The sequence below is a fragment of the Pseudochaenichthys georgianus genome, chromosome 16, assembly GCF_902827115.2.
Source record: "Pseudochaenichthys georgianus chromosome 16, fPseGeo1.2, whole genome shotgun sequence".
Taxonomy (NCBI): domain Eukaryota; kingdom Metazoa; phylum Chordata; class Actinopteri; order Perciformes; family Channichthyidae; genus Pseudochaenichthys; species Pseudochaenichthys georgianus.
The window spans coordinates 21,649,951-21,670,508 of NC_047518.2; the positions used below are offsets into that span (position 1 = coordinate 21,649,951).

A 20,558-nucleotide genomic window follows, 5' to 3' on the forward strand; every position below is an offset into this window, starting at 1 on the left:
ATCAAAGTATGTTTTACATGGGTCAATATGCCACATTTCTCATTTAAATGATTGACCTTTAAGAGTCACAATGTCATCACTGGAGAAAGTATAGATGCATTTGATATAAAACAATGTCTTTCTTAATACAAAAGGTCAACCAAGCATTTTGAAAGTCCGGAATGTTGTCATTAGTGATCAGAAGTGGTTTAAGGAGTCTTGTCTTCCGTTTGTGTTATTCATAAAGTCACATTTATTCTGATGATAGGGGAATAACTGGCACCCTGGGGTGTTAACTTTGCCACTGTGATGTTCATGAATGACATCTGTGGTGAATTGACTGTTGAACATTACACTAATAAAGCAACAATTTTCTTCTCTTTCATGAGACACGTCTTTCCCATTAAGCTGCATTTCCTCTTCGTGTTTGATTCTTCTCTACTCTCAGTAGGTGGCCAAATGTCGATTAAATCCTCATCATATTCTTTTACATCTCACTCATCCTGTAATATTCCAAATTTCCATCATAATTGTATTCTTCCTATTCAGACATGTAAACGGAGATTGTTTTATTATGGAAAATGTCAGGCAGTGACAAGGCTCTTCACACTCAATAAGACAAGTTCTTCTAAATCTATTTAGAATGAAGACAAAATGGAATAAATATCATAATTTGATCAACTGTGTCAACAGATCTCCGTCTGCTGTCTTCTGAGTCTCCCGTTACATTTGTGAAAGTCCTACATCTGCTGTGTGAAAGGGAGGGAATTGTGCTAAAAATGTGATGGATTATTAAAAAGAAGTAGACACTTTGGTCCTCAGCTATAAAGTGACATCTGACGTATTAAACAGGAAAAAAATCTAATTAAATCACTTACATTTCTTCCTATATTATTGCAACCTAATTGTCTTTATATTGCAGAGCACACGAAGAAACTCTCTCAGGTTATTATATTAAGCCACTTAGATTTTAACACAATTTGTCTTCAATTAACAGCCAATACTTCGAATGAGGCGAGCGCTGAATAACAGTGTAATAGGTAAGTGGTTATTTCACACAGCCAAGCTCCTCCAATTATAATCTTCTTTTTGTCATTAAATGTGATATTTTTGTTTTTTAATGGATAAATGACTAGAATTGTAAGCTCCTGTCTCTGGAGCTGTGCAAAATGTAATCAATTAAAACTATTTTGACAACAAGCTGAGTTTGTCATTGATGTCTTCATTCGGCAGTAGTATGACAGCAAAATAATGTAAGAAAAAACTTTTAATTATGCATTGTGAATGCCCCAAACTAACTGTGGTTGTGAAATTGCTGAAAGCATCACAATTCCTAAAATTAAATAGATTTTTCTTCACACGTTAACCTATTTTCCCATATCAAACATCCAACACATTTTAAAGTAGTATACTACTCATGCAGAAGTAGATTTGTGAGAAACTGTGTTATACGAAATAAAAGCAATCACTTGTTGTGATGTTCTACAGTGATAAAGCCACGTTGTTATTGTTTCTGCAGCCGTCTCTCTATCCCAGAAGGTGGGGGCAGGTTTCATGTAATAGACAGGTCAAACCAGCTTTAAACCACTGACTCAACTCACTGACTCACACACATAATGTTGTGTCAACAGATAAAGAGATAGCACATTGGAACTCATATGGAAAAACAGTCATGCAGTCACACACACACACACACACACACACACACACACACACACACACACACACACACACACACACACACACACACACACACACACACACACACACACACACACACACACACACACACACACACACACACACACACACACACACACACACACACACACACACACACACCTCATGTTTTAAGAGAAGTGCAAACATTGTCAACTGTGTGAGACAAAAACAGATCTGTTTGCCCACTGAAGTTCAGTTCAACTGATCTAACTGCTGCACTCTTGTGAACTGGAACATTTTAAATGAATTCTGCTTTAAAACTCAGTAACATATTTAGTTTTATACATTTGTGATGGTTTGTGTATACTATTTTAAAGAAATTAATAAGAAATTAAGAAAAATCAGGTGGAAAAGTAACTTAAAATACAATTTGCAAGGCAATCAAACAATTTTTAGATTTTCTCAAGCACTATATCGTACAAAGAAATACAAGTTAAATAAACAATATTTGTTTATATGTATCCATTAAAATGTTCATAATTCTATTTGTCAGGTAGTGATCTTTTTGCTTTTATAAAATGAGAGTGTATGCTTGCATGTGCGTGGGTGTGGGCCTGTACATGACATGTGTGTTTGAGAGCATGCCAGTAGCTAAAGGTTGATGAATTCATCTCTTTTTCTCTTAGGGGGTGTGAGTGTGTCTGTGTTTACCTGTTAAGAAGCCAAGTCTAGGTCTGTGTTCTTATAATAACACTTGTTATTCTCAGAATGAGTGTGAATATAGTTGCACTCTGACATGTTGTGTCCTGGGGCCACTGGAAGAGAATCAGCACGCAAACGGCATGCACACATTCGGTATGACATTCATTAAAGATATGGAACCTGACTTAAACACACATATGCACACAGAGGGAGGCCACACAGTCAGGTTAGCATACCTAAGGAATATTCTCGGAGACTATCTAGACACACTGTTTGTTGACAGGTGAGATGGGATACAAATATGCATGATTGTGGGTATAATGCAGCAAACAAAAAACAGACACACAACGCCTGGAAAACAAACTGATCACATGCAGGCCACTGTGGTTGGCAGGGTCACTGAGTTCATCCTCCTTGGCAAGTTTCATCCGAACTACGCACACAACGTTCTCACATACGTTGTACCTCTTAAAAGTACATGCACACAAAGAAGAATATGGCCCGCACACTTACTCACACACCAACAGAGACACACAAGCACACATCTCTCCCAGACGGTCTCATATGGACTCATTAAGGGCCAGTCTTTCGCCACCTGTGCACTGAAAGGCCCAACGGACCGGCTTTGACACTGACAACGGACAGGAGCTGTGCAGGGAATACACACACTCAAACACACACACACACACACACACACACACACACACACACACACACACACACACACACACACACACACACACACACACACACACACACACACAGGTATAGGCTATCATGCACGCATATGGACACACACAAGCCAGTGCACACATATACACACACATTATTGGATGCAGGCAGGGACAGCTCAGGGATGGTGTGCACTAGCTTGAGACTAGCAATAGAGATAATTCCCCACTTATTATTTGAGAGACATGTACAGACATTGAAGTGTATGCATACCTCTTAATAGCACAATTAATTGAGGGAAACAGTTGAGTAGAAAGATATAATAACACCTGATCATATGACAACAAATATTTGTCTTGGCCTGTGTCTTATCAAGTTACATCTATAGCAGGTTCACACCTAAAGGTCATGTTTCCGAATCAAACCAATGATGTTTGAGTTTTCAACCCAGTCTCACAAAAAAACGTGTAATAACTACGTTGGTCCACAACGTAGGATGTAGTATTTCTACAAAAACGCCTCTGAAATTGTAAGATCCCTACGTTTTTTTTCACCATTCATTCCAATGGCTGGCGTCTATGTCACGTGATCTTCACATTTCTCCCTGCAGAAAAAAAAAACATGGCCGAACTTCGTTTTATTCTCGGTGTAAAATGCCTATTTTAAAGTTAGTTTGGCCATTAAAATGCGTTTTGATGTCATTTGATGCGAGAAATATGAGTTGTTATTTCAGATTATGTGTGCAGTGGATGCACATGATCTTTAGTTTGCTAGTTATTATGAAGATTACTTCAGGAAATTGTGTCTATACAACGTTTTCATTGTCACCAAGGTGGTTGCTAAGTATGCTGCTATCGATATTATTTCTGTTATGTTGTGTAACTGTTTAATGGTGTTATCTTTATTGCTACCCCCTTCCCCGTCAATGTATAGTGTTGGTCCACAGCGCAAACGTATTAGTTTAACAAAATCCGCATCTAAAATTGTGGCATAGATACGTTATTTTCCCCTGTGCAATTCTCCATTTACTCAACAATAACACATAATTAATTATCCTTGTGTTTATTTATTTGTTTGATTAATAAACACAAGTTGGAGTCCGTCAGGACCGAGGGTCGGAGCAGCTCATTTGCTTTACAGAATATTACACCCGGAAGTAAGTATTCTCTCCGCTTCGCTTGACAAACCCCGTGATAGTCCTCAAGCTCTGTGATTGGAGTGTGCCGAGCGTCGAACAGCACTTGAAATGGGATGGAACCACGGCAGACTGTCCAAAACTGGATTTGAACGGGTCCACCCCCCCTCCCCCTCCCCCACCCCGTCCCCAGAACTACACATGCTGGCTATTGTGTTTCGCAACATGTTCTATGGCACGTCTCTACTGGGAGTTGTAGTTTTAAAAGACGTTTTCGTATTTCCCATAATAAGAAGTTGCCAGTATTAACCTGTTAAACCCCGAGCCTGTTTTTCAGGTTTCAGGCTCGAAAATGACATTCCCAGAACAAATGACTATAACTTAACTTCTAAAAGGTTTATATGAATAATTGTTGTTGTCAAAGCAAGGTTACATCTGTGAGTTGTTGGCGGGGACCTTCGGGCTTACGGTGTACAACCCTGGAGGTTTAGGGGATAGGAAACACTCAAATGTAAAACATATAATTAATAAATGGGTGAAAATTGCTTGTGCCCATAATGGGCAGCATTACCCACATGCCAGCTAAGGTCAGAAGAGCTTTATTTAACAGCTGGTCTTATGTTTGTGACCCCTCCCTGTTGTTAATTGATAAGCCTGAAACATGCACTTGTCAAGGTTCAGAGGCACATTTTGCAAATATGGCAGTAGCCATCGATCATCTTAAGACAAGATATACTTTATTGATCCCAAGTTGGAAACATTTACGTTACATCAGCATGTGTAACAGTTGTACATATTCAGTGGTGTTTATTTGTAAATCATTTAGTATAATCACACAAATTCTGTGTTTTATATTTAATAGTTCTGTGTTCTTTATTTATTGATTGTTCAATACCTGACAAGATGAAAAACTTTGGTCGCAGGTTCCTCAACAGTGCATTACAAGACATCTATCAATATGTGTGTACCTCCACCATTAAACTGTCGTATTCTGCACATTTCTTATACTATCTACATACATCTTATATAAGAGTATAATACATATGTATAATATCAGTTAAAATAAGTGCTTCAACATAGTTAACATTGCTGGAGGTATACACAACGTTTTTTATTCATTGCATAACTACACCATTTGTGTATATGATACACGGCAGTTCCTCATGTTTGTCTAGAAGTCTTCTCAGCAGGGCTCTATAAATAGAGAACTACGGCAGATATGTAATATTTAATGCAGCCGAACCGTGTATTACAATGCCGTTATGTGATGACTTTCAAAGAGAAAAGCAAGCACACTCGGAATAAAGTGTTTTCGGTCTGTTTCCGGTATTTATTTATGACGATGTGATGTGAGATGTGAGACTGGAATTGCACAGGGGAAAATAACGTAGGCTATCTATGCCACAATTTTAGATGCGGATTTTGTTAAACTAATACGTTTGCGCTGTGGACCAACACTATACATTGACGGGGAAGGGGGTAGCAATAAAGATTACACCATTAAACTGTTACACAACATAACAGAAATAATATCGATAGCAGCATACCTAGCAACCACCTTGGTGACAATGAAAACGTATCGACACAATTTCCTGAAGTAATCTTCGTAATAAATAGCAAACTAAAGATCATGTGCATCAACTGCACACATAATCTGAAATAACAACTCATATTTCTCGCATCAAATTACATCAAAACGCATTTTAATGGCCAAACTAACTTTAAAATAGGCATTTTACACCGAGAATAAAACGAAGTTCGGTCATGTTTTTTTTTTCTGCATGGAGAAATGTGAAGATCACGTGACATAGACGCCAGCCATTGGAATGAATGGTGAAAAAAAACGTAGGGATCTTACAATTTCAGAGGCGTTTTTGTAGAAATACTACGTCCTACGTTGTGGACCAACGTAGTTATTACACGTTTTTTTATGAGACTGGGTTGGAGTTTTCTAACAGGTCCGCTTGTCTTTATTAAATGCCAATTCAAAGTTATGCAGTCGACATTGTTGTCTGTTATACTGAATACAAAGTTTGTTGGTAAATAGACAAAAACACTCTACATTTCTACATGGATATGTACATCATGGCACCATCATGTTCTGTTCATGTCGATCTGAGCACATATTAGCAGACTATAGAGGACCACTCATGAAAGTCTTCTAAGGCTGCGGCCCCACGAGGACGAAAACGGCTAAACGCATAGGATTAACGCAAACGCAATCGCAAACGGCTTCCGTCCACATGCAATAATTATCCGGATAGTGTCTGCCCACACGAGACCGCTCCGTTTAGCTCCAACCGCTGGAGAAGCTGCAGTACATATGCAGGAGCCTCTACGTGGCGCTGTAACTTCCTCCACAAAAGCAGCGAAGAAGCATGGTTGTCATGGTTGCCCTTCTGTTTATTCTCCGCGGTGGGGGCCGAGGGAACCGGGCAGAGTTTTTCGCCAGTCAGCGTGTATTAAAGTTGAAATCTTCCGGACAAAATTATAAAAGTGCCGGTCAAAGGTCTTCTTTGTTATTTATTGAGCTTTAAAACAAATGAATAACGACTCTATATAATATAATGATAAAATACACGGAGCCTCTCTTTTTCCTCCCTCTCTTCGGACAGCGCCAGTGTCTGTCTCATGCAGCAGCTCATCCAGTAATCAGTGACCCGGCCGACTGTAAAAATAAATATATTTATAACTAGTTTAGGGAGTTTGAGAGGTAATTAAAATAGCTAAGGGTGATGATCTGACTTGAAGTGTGTGTTTTGCTGCAGCGGGAGGAGCTGCAGGTGAGCAGAGCTGCGTGTCTCCGTCCTGTCAGATTAGACTTCACTCGCGAGAGAAAGATAAATAATCTGAATTCAGGGTGCAGTTTACTTTGACGTGGGGGTGAGCAGCAGAGGTGGGGAGAGGCGGGGCTATTGCCTCATCATTATTGCTGTAGATGTTGCACAAACAACTGTAGCATGGTCAATAGCGTCCGGAGCACGATAGCAACTCTGCGATCCGCCATTGTTGTTGTTGTTGGTGGCGAAACACTTCAGCACTGGCGCGGGTAAGCGGAGGTGAGCAGAAGAGGTGGGGAGAGGCGGGGCTATTGCGCAATCACTATCAGTGATCTGAAAATGTCCGTATAGGGCGCACACACGGAGCTGTTTGACCCCCCAGAGAGTGGCGTATGCATTTCTATCCACCTTGGGACCCATTGTCGTTTCCTCAGTCGTTTAGTGCCATATTCGGTCGTCCTCGTGTGGCCGAACGGTCTATATGACACTAAACAGTAACGCAAACGACCGAATTCGTCCTCGTGGGGCCGTAGCCTAAGATGGCTGATATGAAATAGTTTAATAATGCAGGGAAATCATGAAAGTAAAGTCATAACTGAGATGACAGTTGAGAAAGACAATGATAAGAGAGTATAGTGGATAAGAAGAAGAACAGCAGAACAACAGTGTGTGTGTGTGTGTGTGTGTGTGTGTGTGTGTGTGTGTGTGTGTGCGTGCGTGTGTGTGTGTGTGTGTGTGTGTGTGTGTGTGTGTGTGTGTGTGTGTGTGTGTGTGTGTGTGTGTGTGTGTGTGTGTGTGTGTGTGTGTGTGTGTGTGTGTGTGTGTGTGTGTGTGTGTGTGTGTGTGTGTGTGTGTGTGTGTGCAAACACTCCCATGGGCACACTATGTAGCGTCGAAAGGTATTCCCAGGATGCCTCTTGATCCGACTGCAGTAAGGGGTGTGTGTGTAAGAGAGGGAGACGAGGTCGGGGGAATTAAGTTGGGTGGGGTAAACATGTGTGTGTGTGTGTGTGTGTGTGTGTGTGTGTGTGTGTGTGTGTGTGTGTGTGTGTGTGTGTGTGTGTGTGTGTGTGTGTGTGTGTGTGTGTGTGTGTGTGTGTGTGTGTGTGTGTGTGTGTGTGTGTGTGTGTGTGTGTGTGTGTGTGTGTGTGTGTGTGTGTGTGTGTGTGTGTGTGTGTGTGTACTGTATATCAGAAGAGACAGGCCCTCTCTAGAAACAGATGGTGTTGTTCGTGCACTGTGCAGCTTATAATGCTGATTGCTGAATTATGGCTGAAGTTAGGGAAAGCGGCCCTGTATTGGATTCAGATCTAGTAGTTTGTCCATATTAATCTTGATACATTATTGTTTTTAGATTAGTAGTTGGTATGTGAGTACTAGCTGCACACATGAGCCTGAGCTTTATTGTCTTTTATACATTGACCAGGCCTCATTCATCAGCCGATTCTCCGTAGGTTGAGTATGAAATATATATCTAGTATCCTTTAAAAGTTACTAGACTGTAAGTTACCAAAATCAGGCTTAGGCGAAAATAGCCTTGGCATTGCTTCATTTTTGCAAGTAATTTGATATTGTAAACACAACTTTCTCGTTAATGTACGTATGTTATATGTTCTTTAATATATTCTCTAAATAGACTGTCTTCCATCACAATATATATAAGAATTACTATTGGACTTCTCTTTCTCTGCAAAATAAAATGTTTTGGCCAAAAGTAAAAAAATGTGCACATATGTTGTGCCGTCTGTCAATCACACTCGAGCTAAAGCAAACCAAAGTGTGACACATTCAGCTACAGTACATGGAATGAGAACTTCAAATTGTCATCTTCTCTGTACTACATGTAACACATAATATAGAGAATGTGCTTGTATCCACACACAGTGTTTGAACTCAACTAACACAACATTCAAGAGACTGGAATATAATTACAGAGATGATGCAGATTTACCAGGAGCTTTCACACTGAAAATACATAAATAATAAAAAATGTGTTCTGGCTGAGTAACAAAGTTCAATGTCATCTGATGATCGCAATCAAACGAGCATCTATGTTTAATTATGACAAAGAGAAAATCTTTATAATCTGACAAGCTTTCACTATCACTCATAATGCCAGCGCTTATTTGCTGCTGCCTACTGAACACCGCACTGTCCCTGCTGTGTTGATTGAACAACATGTCTTCTCATGTTGTAGTTTATTAACATACTTGACAAGGCGTATCTTATCTTGTGCATCTCTGCTTCTCTCAGTGATATGTGTCCATTGGGGTCTGTTGTGTATAGTTCTGGGAGGCTTATTGTACTTCCCGCTCAATGTCACATAAACGCATTGGCACCCTACGGAGCATATATTTAATAAAATACAAGTGTAAACCTTTAACCTGTTAAGCCCCGAGCCTGTTTTCCAGGTCTCAGACTCGAAAATGACATTCCCAGAACAAATTACCATAACTTCACTTCTAAAAGGGGTAAATTCATAATTATATTTCTCAAAGCAATGATAAACCTGTGAGTTGGATGTAGAGGAGTCAGAATCAATATAGATTTTTTTTATTTTAATGTAAATTCAGATTGAACATAGTAAAAAAATTTAAATTATTGTGTCCGTCCAAAATAAAAACATTACTTATAGTGAAAACCACCTTGAATGATGGGATAGTAGACTAAAAGCTTTAGGAATCCAAACATATGACATATAATAAGTACCCTGTATCAAGATTGATGCAAAACAAGTGAAATTTGACCTTTTTAGAGAGATTTAGCACAAAAAAACACTTCTGGGGTCATTTGGGTGGATTTGACCTATTAGACCCTCCCTTGGTCGATTTTGATGATTGACATCTCTTTTTAACCGCTAGAGCCAATGGAATCGAGGGGAAGTTCCACATACACACACACGTTACCAAATAAGGAGTGAGAGTGACAAGTAGCCAAAACCGGAAGCTGCGATACACTCTGGTGGCTACCATTAGCAGCTAATATTAATTCTCCGATTTTAACATAAAAATGGAATTATGGATTATCAATACTTTTTTCAAAGTGACAGACACATTGGATTAACCTATGGATTAACCTTCAGCCGCATTTTTCTCGTTTTAATGCCATTGAACACAACTTTTGATCAGAATAACAGCTAAAGGTGAGCATATCTCCGTGTTTTGCTACCTAAAGCTACTGTATGTCGTGTGTTGTCTGTATTTGCTTCCCCTGTCGCGAGTTCTTATCGCTCAGTGATGATACTTACACTGAACAAAAATATAAACGCAACACTTTTGTTTTTGCTCCCATTTTTCATGAGATGAACTCAAAGATCTAAAACATTTTCTATATACACAAAATAACCATTTCTCTCAAATATTGTTCACAAATTTGAAAAAATCTGTGATAGTGAGCACTTCTCCTTTGCCGAGATAATTCATCCCACCTCACAGGTGTGGCATATCAAGATGCTGATTAGACAGCATGATTATTGCACAGGTGTGCCTTAGGCTGGCCACAATAAAAGGCCACTCTGAAACGTGCAGTTTTGCTTTATTGGGGGGGTCTGGGGGGGTCCGAAAACCAGTCAGTATCTGGTAGGGGTAGGGTTAGGATTAGGGTAATGTTGTGAATCGAGTGGCCCATGGTGGTGGTGGGGTTATGGTATGGGCAGGCATATGTTATGGACGACGAACACAGGCCACTCGATTCACAACATTACCCTAACCCTAACCCTACCCCTACCCCTCACACCAGATACTGACTGGTTTTCAGACCCCCCCAGACCCGCCCAATAAATATGCCACACCTGTGAGGTGGGATGGATTAACTCGGCAAAGGAGAAGTGCTCACTATCACAGATTTTTTCAGATTTGTGAACAATATTTGAGAGAAATGGTTATTTTGTGTGTATAGAAAATGTTTTAGATCTTTGAGTTCATCTCATGAAAAATGGGAGCAAAAACAAAAGTGTTGCGTTTATATTTTTGTTCAGTATATATTTCTATAATCTGTGGAATCTCAGCATGTTAACCAAGCTTGTTTGTGCAGATCCGATAAGTATATTGATCGATTTATACTTAGAGTTTTGTGCTAAGTGCGTTAGCATGTTTTCGCTCAGGGCTCATTTAGACCCTTCTTGTGAGACTTGTGTTTTGTTTCGGTAAAAATGGTTCGTATCATCAGTTAGCTGAGTTTCTTCCCGTTAGGAGGGTATGATACATTCATAGTTTTTTAAATATTAAGAAGCCCTGTCGTGAAAAAAAGAAAAGCTCCACCGGCGGGGTCTTTGGGGCTTAACAGGGCAAACAATGGTACTGCAAAAATATTTTCAAATACAAGTTCTTTGAACAGAATCACCTTCAAAATGCACACTGAATTACACTAACACCGAACAATATTTATAAAAGGTCAATGTTATAAACATGATCATGTTGACTTACACTGACTGTAAAGTCTTCATAAATGTGACAATTAATACAATTGAAATGATTAAAGACAGGGGTTATGGGCACCCTCCAATATCAAACCACTTTATTGTGACCCAAACTGTGTAACTTTGATAATGGCAGCTTTATTTGCTGTGGAAAGTCATTCAAATTTAAATGTATTTGTCATGATTCTCATGTTATGTCACGTTTTTAGTTTTGTTTGTCTAGGTTTGGGCTTATTTTGCTGTTCGGTTCTCCCTGTCTCCCTTGTGTATTGTCTGGTCCCTCTCTCTGTGTTTTTCCTCCCTGTCGTTAGTTTCCCTGGTGTGTCTAGTTGTCTGATTGTGTTCACCTGTTGTCCTTGTGTTTCTCCTCCCCTGCCCGGCTGTTTCTCGTCTCGTGATTACCCCTCCCTGTATTTAGTATTGTCTCTTCCTGTGTTCAGTGTTGGTTCGTCTTTTGTTTGTGACTGAGTTCACCGGTGAGTTTTCTGTTTAGTCCAAGTTGTCTAGATTATCCTTGAAATAAAGGCATTTTCAGCGTTATCTTCATTTGGGTCCTGCTTGCTTCACTCACCGTAACAGTATTGTCCCAGGGGACATTTGTTCTTAGAGTTCTTAGCTAAACAATTGATTGATTGTATTCAAAGTTTGTTTTAAATGAATGCTGTACCCATATACCACATTACTGAAGCGTAACTTACTTGACCTATCACTCGTATTTTACAACATGCAGACTCTCTGTTACTGCCCACCACCAATCTCTATGGAGAGCACCTCCAACATTTAACGCTGAAAGTTACTCAAAGCGTGAACGCATGTTCTTAATGACCTGTCAAGGTTGTGTTCAACTGTGAGTTATATCTCCACGCTTCCACACTTCTCAGGGGGCACAGCATTCATACTTCATCACAGGAGGTCACAGCCACACTGCTCCATTCTGTATCGCCCAGGGTAACACCTTCCTATCCCTGTCAAGGTAAAAACTTTAACCACTCACATATGCATGCTGATGTGTGTGGACACACTTGCACACATCATCTAAAAATAGGCTAACCTTTATGCTGGATCAGTTACTGATGTCTTGGGATATTTCATCATGTTGAAGCAAGGTGAAAGTTCTCGTTCTTTCGTTTTCAAAACGTTCTCCCTCTTTTGCTTCTGCTCTCTCTGTCTTTCTCCCTTCCCTATCTCCCCCCAACTCCGCCCAAACTGGCCTTTATCATTGAACTTTTCTTGACCCTATCCCGCTAATCTGCCATGCTCCAGGGAAGCCAGCATCAAAATTCAGAGCTTTAATAGAGTCTGGGAGCTAAGGGCTAAAGTAACACACAGAGTAAAGGGAATAAGAGATGGCCGCTCGTAGCATGGCTAATGCCAGGCTCTGTGAAGTGCTCTGAAAGGGCTCCACCATCTTTCATCAACTTGTCTCACGGTGAAAGAAATCTCTTAATTTTTATCATGTGTACAATTAAATCGATTTCACTTGTGTTAAAGTTGTTCTCATTAAGGTTTCTCAGTCGTTCATTGTCTGTTGCAGTGGAGCTCATTACTTGGCTGTACCTGTAGTGAACTCCCTATTCTTTGGATCCGACCCTTGTCTGAAGTCTCTCTTTCCTAATGAATAATTAGCTAAAACATTGCCAAAAAACTGATGGTCCTGACCTATCCCAACTCTTTTTTTTCCTCTTTTTTTGGGGGGGGTTGGTTGCACCTGTGCCAATAAAGACTATTCTAAACAGAGCCAGCGGACTAGAAGCAACACAGTTCACACCATGTTTGTATTTTCACGCATCAAAATCAATTTAAACCCAGTACTTTCACACTTTCCACTAGCTGGCACATTTTTCAGGTTTTGCAGTGGCTGTTTTAAATAATCAGCAGGGTTCCACTCAAACTTCCACAACTTTGCCAAAGACGTCTTTCTGCCTCAGAGGGCAAACCCATGTGGAAGGTTACACTTTTCAGCTGAAAGTCTGTAATCTCCTCTTGTCCTTACACACTTTATGCCATCTCTTGTTCCCTCTGAGCTACTCCTTTCATTAGACCCCCACCAAGAGTCACAGAGTGTGTGATAGCTGAGATGGATGAGGAAGAGAGAAAAGGTTCTCGAAGAAAGAAAGGATTCTTTGATGCTTTCAATGTTTTTGAATTGAAAACACCTTTAAAGACATGAAAGCTCACTGTAATCAAGTGTTGAAAAACCTTTTTTCATCAAATGAAAAGCATGTTAATTGATACATATGTAATCACACAGTCCCCTTATTTTATAAGCTTGTCTGCCACTTCCATTGGCATGCTACCTTGGACATCTCAATCATTGTATTACAAAACAAAAATATTATAACAGCACTTGTAGGTTTAACAAGGTCTGAAAAGTTTCTTCTATTGAGATTTTTATTATTATTTCAGAGTAAAATAAGAAGGCTAAAGTTACTCAATAGATAAGATGCGGAACATATTTAAGAAGATTCCTTTTCATAGGCTATTGGAACACATTTTCCTCTCCACGTAGTTTCATGTTTTGACCTCCAGCATATTTACTTAGAGAAAAAAGATTTGTCTCTTTCAGAAGTGTATCAAACCTCTGATGAAACCTTTTCTTTCCTTTCAGCCCTTTTAGACAGATGTTAAGCTTTTTTATTTGATCTTCCTTTTTCATTTAGTCCTGCCATTGCTTGCAGTGTTTGTTTTGTACCACTTTTACATAACCCCTAACATCATTTTGTTTCTGTCCTTCAACTCACAACCTCCTCTAAATTGGGTCTGGTTAAAGACCTGCTTTCAGTGTCTACAGTATGTTAAGTTAATATCTTGTCTGCATGTTTTCATCTATCACTGCTTCAACGTATGCCATAATAATAATAATAATAATAATAATAATAATACATTTCATTTGTATATCGTTTTCTAGGTACAGTATTCAATGTTGCATGCATGCAGCAACAACATACAAAAGATGAAGTGTGCGTCAAGAAGAGAGCAGTGAGAGGAGATACATTTAATAAACATAGATACACTTCTCAGTGACAACATACACAGAAAAATGACCAGTTACGATGTATTTTCAGTATATGTATATTCATATCAAGCGCTAATAACTCAAATAATAGTATACCCTATTTCATTTGTTAGTTTGTATTAATTGTTATGTTTGAAAATAAGAAAGTATGATAGGGACAAAAAGATTGTGTGCTCATATTAACCAACATGTCACCGTCATATTTCTTTGAGAAAGACACATTAAGACAAAGCTGAGAGTGCGTTACATTATCAAAATGCAACTTCCGGTGTGTGAGGAATGTTTCTCATCAGTCATTTCAATTAATCTGGGCAAAAAAAGATGCTTAAATATGTGCTGATTGGATGCTACTCCGACTTTCCAATTGATGCAGCACACAGATGTAGACTTTTATTTTTATTTTCATCAAGATAATCTTGATCTTTGTAAGATTGTTTATCAAAAGGAGGCCTGAAGGAGGAGAGGTTTACAGTGATTACAAAATAAATGATGATGAATATGTACACAGAAATACAGACCCTAGCTAGATGTGACTCTGCAGGGTCATAAATCATTGGTGTACACACAATTTTCAAGGGTTAGCTGTAAAATTACGGACTGCATCACTGGACATGAGAAAGTGTAATTGTGAGTGTAATGCTAGCGCACTCCCTTTAACATTCATGCAAATACAATCTGGAAAGCTTTGTACAGTCTAATTTGCAGCTGAAAAGCTTTTAATTGTGTGTATCAACAAGGTGCGTGTGTGCCCCTGTGTACATGTGTATGTACATGTGTGTCATGTCCTGGTGCATTGCCAGTGACTTAGTCATTAGCATCCTGCCTACGCACACACACACTTAGAGCCAATACCTAACACACATCCAAAAGCAGACACACATGCATCCCCAGGCAACACCCCAACACACACACACACACACACACACACACACACACACACACACACACACACACACACACACACACACACACACACACACACACACACACACACACACACACACACACACACACACACACAACATCCCATTCAATTTCACACATGTCAGGGGAGACTCCCAACCAGGCAGTCATATTAAACCAGCTCATTATTTATGCAAGGGGAGAGATTGCCAGTCCCCGATTCGCCTCATAAAATGTTAATATATTCATCGGGAAATTGTAGTCTTTTAATCTGCCCCACCAGAAAAACACTTATCTGCCACTACAGCAGCATGTTTTACAGTAATGCTCTCCCTTTCTTTAGACTCACACTTCTGCTATATCTCTATTTTTCCTTCTTCCTCTTTTCCTAATTCTTTATCTCTCTTTCTCCCGCCAGCCGAGAAGTAGCTAGTGGAGATACTGTATGACATTTGGGATACTAATTCCTTTTGTTTTATTCTTAGTCTTAATCGCTAAAATGTTCAATTAAGATTTAGAATGTCATTGCTCCAGACTACACATTTCTCTAAAATGTGTATCTACTGAGGGAGATTTTGGACTCCAGTAAATCAGGATGTTTTCATCAGTACTGGGAAATTGTGTCACTGTTTAAACAACAGTTTTTTCTGTCAACTGTATTGTTCTTAAAGGATGTGATAAACATGGCACAATGATGTGCTCCTTTTAATGTGTAGTGATTTTTATATTAGTCAATGCTTTTAATAGCTAGTTGCAATTTTCTTGATTCAAGGTAATTATTTAAAACACACTAAGCTCAAGCCGAATCATGTATGTTCTTTTACAAAATCAACATATTCTTCAGAATTATCTTGCATATTGTTTTTCTCTTTCTCTCCACAGCTGGCAGACAGAATATCTTCACTTCCCCTGTTTTGTTACCAAACATTTTTTATCACCTAAAATGAAGCAGAGCTAGCTGAAAATTATATTGGTTGCTATGCAACTGCAGCATCTGTTCAAAGCCTTGTCATTTCCCAAGCCAAACTAATATACCATAATAACCTCAAATAAGCCCCAGTTTTGTGTGTGTATGTTTGTGTGTGTGTGTGTGTGTGTGTGTGTGTGTGTGTGTGTGTGTGTGTGTGTGTGTGTGTGTGTGTGTGTGTGTGTGTGTGTGTGTGTGTGTGTGTGTGTGTGACAGAGCGAGAGAGAGAGAATGAGAGACACTGTCCGTCTGTCTGTCTCCACAAATATTTGAATCCTTGTTTCAGGGTTTCCGCTAGGATTTTTTCTCGCCGGTCAAATGTCCGGGCAGAATTTATTTTACCGGACAAATTTGAAACTTACCGGTCATATTTCAATAATAATAATAAGAGTTGTGTAGCAGAGTTTCCGTAAGCAGGTAATTACCGGACTATGAGCAGATATGCTTCAGTTTAAAACTCAGTTCACGGGGCTCATTTTTATATTGCTTCAGTTTATAATCGTAACAGATCGAAAAATTCAGATTCATTTTTCAATAAATGATTCCACAAACAACAAACAACATAATTATTACATTCAAATAAACTACTTGTAGTAGATAACGTACATTATTCAGAAGTTTACATCAACTTTGAATAATAACACGGGAGAAACGGAGCCTCTCTTTTCCCCTCTCCCTCCCTCTCTCTCCTGACAGCCAGAGCTATTTAATAGAAGAGTTACGACATCTCCGTTCACTCCAATGGACCACTTTTTTACAGCAATGGCGGATCGTGGAGCCTCTCAATCGTTCCCCGGAAGTTAGCGCCAAGGCTGGCAGAGCTGTGGAGTTGCAGCATAATAGACCGTTCGTGACGGACTTTTAAAGGTAAGAAGAAGTTTAAAGATTTATATTGCGGATATTATCAGTACATCTGATTCAAATGAACATGTGTATTAAAGGATGTCAGTGGATTATCCCTAGATTAGTAGATTTAGGGAACGATAACAGATTAAGCTAGCATACCGAAGCAAGTTAGCAACACACGTTGAACAGCCTTTTAATTGTAAATTCCGTTCTCTTAATGTCATTTCGTCCAACATGTTGAATTAGAGAAGAGGGGCTTCTAAACGGGATTGTATGCGGGGGGGTGGAGGGAGTTAAATATTAGATAAATATAACTTTGGTGCGTGTAAGAGTGAGTGTTTTTAGCAGAGCCATATTGTGTCCTTGTGATTCTGTTGATTATTACCTGTCTGTATAATGTTGCAGCTCAGCTGATTCTGGATTGGTGGCAAAGGGAGAGGGACTTAAGTGAGAGTGAAAACACAAGGTAAGTTTAATACTGTTTTATATAAGTAAACACCTTATCTCCCCAAGGCATTTCCCATCCAATAGGTGTGCTGTGTGTATAACCCTTTCTCCTGTCTGTTACTCCCTCTTTCAGCACAAGAACCAGAGGGGGATTCAATGGAGCCTGAATACCTGCACTGAGACCCTCACCCTGCACCATGAGTCTCAACTCTCAGTGTTTTTCAAGCCTTTCCCTGTTTTTTTGTATTAAACAAAACATTAAGCTTTCACAATGGTGTGGTTTTCGTTTTGTGAAAAAGTGCAAATGCAGTGTTTGTATATAATTACAACACATATTTTGTTGCTGTAGGTTGTGAAATTGCTCCTGCTGACTTGAGCCAGCCATTTTTTCCTCCGCTCTGTGTCAGTGGGGAAGCCGTACATTCGTACTCCTTTCTCGGAGCGATTTGAGCATCCCCAGGCAGCACAGCAAACCATGGTGGCTACTAGGAGGCAGCACAGCAAACCAGGACAACACGGAGGAAAAGGCACCGACAAACTGCATGATATGCTATTCAATGTTTATTGAATTCCATGTATTTGCAATGGATGTTCCTAAAACAACACATTTAACATCATCATTATCATCATATGCTGCTAGTCCTGCTGCTGCTGCTAGTCCTTTGATAGTCACCTGTCGGTCTCCTGTCCTTTCTGAAAGCCATAAAGATGACATTAGTCATTTAGATAACTTGTGTCCTCAATTACCAGGGGATTACTGAAACTACCATGAATTTAAGAAAATGGTAGAAATGAATCCAATCTGAATTTTAAAGCATTACTTTAGATCCCCTCCCTCTAAATGTATCAATAAACATTAGAAAGTGATGTTCCTGACTACCATACAAGTTTAAGAAGATAATATTGGTTTGAAAGAATTCAAAGCTATAAATAAACAGCAACAGGCTCTTTAACAAGGCACTGTTAGTAACATGTAAACTAGTTGTTCTCACTAATCCTAATATTATCACTTAATATTAGCAAATTCGATTTTATTTTTAAAACATATTGATGTAAATACATACACATATCGATTTGTTGTATAAATATTGCAAATCAAAACCTTTATTCACTAATAATTACCAACAATCGTAGTTCTATCTCCTGTTATCAATGCATTCACATTGCCCGCCATGAACTTCCGGGGAACGATCCTCGTCTACATGAACCACGTGACGATAACCGTTTTTGGACTTCCGGTGTCGTAACTCTTCTATCTATATGGCGCTGCTGACAGCCCGTCAGTTTCTCAAGCAGCTCGCTAAACAGAGGGCGGGGCTTCAGGTGATTATGCAGAGCTGCGTGTCTCGGTCAGACTCAGCAGCTGATCTGATCTCTCTCTTGCGTCCGGTTACACTTCACTCGCGTTTATGTCCATATCGATCAGATCCAGCTCTCCTGATCGGCCTTTATAGAGAGCACCGATCAAACTATTAAGAGTGAATATCGACGATAATGACCGGCGGCCGATCTATCGGAGCCTCCCTAATTATTACCAGACATTTTGACCGTCAGGTTTTGAATTTACCGGTTTTTTATAAATTTTACCAGCTAAAAACCGGTAATTACCGGCTAACGGAAACCGTGCCTTGTTTGTACAGTTGCCTGCATACCTTGTGTCTGTAGGCAAAGCTGTCTTTTTCTTTATTTTATTTTTCCTATTGTCGTTATACATCTTTTCCACATTTACAAGCACACACAAGACAAAAACAAGTTTGCATGAAATCACTGCTTAACAGTGGCGAGCCGTCAGGGCCCTCTAAGATATTCTAAAAAATAATATTTGAAAACATTAAAATCACGGGGTTTGTCAAGCTAAGCACATGGTGTAGTCCCAAACGATAGCTGAGGATTCTGGGTAGTGTAGTGTCTTCTGCCATCCAAAAACTCCGAAAAAATATTCGTTTCTCCGAATCGAAGGGGAAAATACAAAAGCATTGTACACAATTTAAACCAATCAATGTTGTGTAATTAACAAGGATAATTTGGTGTTTTTGAGTTGATGAGTAGTTCAGATATCACTGTAAAATCAATCGACAGTAAGGAGAATACTTACTTCCGGGTAAAAAATCCTCCGTTATCCAATGGGAATGGATGTTTGTAATACAATAAAGGGTACATGATCATTATCTTTTAAATAACGTTAACTAAAGGGAACAATCTATTTGACACAGCTGAAGCTCTGGCCTTCCTTAAAAACGAACTAATTTAATAAAAATCACAGTTGTATTACACACAATGCACTGTTTTTTGAGAACAAAAATTCGTAACTAATGTCATTTTTACATTCTGACAAAAAAAAAAAATTATTATGAATACAAATAAAAGAAGCCTCCCGTTAGTTACTACAAGCTATAAAGTAGATTTTAAAAACGTTTTATAGAATAAAAGCTCACTGCGGGACGTTGTAGAAATGCGTGTGTGCACCACGACAAAAGAGCCTCATTCAATTTACATTGGGTTGTTTGCGTGTTGCCGACACGTAAATGTAGCAGAATGCGTGACTCCACCACGCAACGTGGTGTTAAGGAGTCGTGGTGGAGTCACGCATTCTGGTGAGATCAGGTTGTGCTCTACCCGCAACCTCCGTTCCAGCTGAGAGGGTCTTCTCTACAGCTGGGCTGATTGTGAATCGCCTCCGCACATGAAAGCTGTAGGCCAGGGGTGCCCAACCAGTCGGGGAGATTCCCAGTCGATCGCGAGATATGTCTAAAAATAGAACAACAATATTCTGTTTTATCATTAATGTCCTATAACATAATCTTCCTGTGCTAGAATAATGTACTTGAACGCATCAAAGCTTTGTGATTGGCCGGCGTGACCCCATGTGTCGGGGCGTGGCTGGTGGGCAGTGGGCACTATATCGCTGAGGTTGTCCGTGTCAACCGTGTCAACCGTCAACACACAGGAGTGAGTCCGCACACATACAAGACCGCAATTATGGCAGAAGCAAAAAAGCCCAAAATATATAATTTCACTCGGAGTGGGAGGAT

At 39.6% G+C, this 20,558-nt stretch overlaps 1 long non-coding RNA gene across 1 annotated transcript; it reads left to right on the plus strand.

The window, feature by feature from the left end:
• The first annotated feature begins 16,963 nt into the window (after positions 1 to 16,963).
• LOC139435489 (uncharacterized) lies at positions 16,964 to 17,798 on the plus strand. Its single transcript, XR_011644728.1, has 3 exons — positions 16,964 to 17,100; positions 17,485 to 17,545; positions 17,660 to 17,798. It is a non-coding gene; the product is annotated as an uncharacterized lncRNA (long non-coding RNA).
• The last annotated feature ends 2,760 nt before the right edge of the window (positions 17,799 to 20,558 follow it).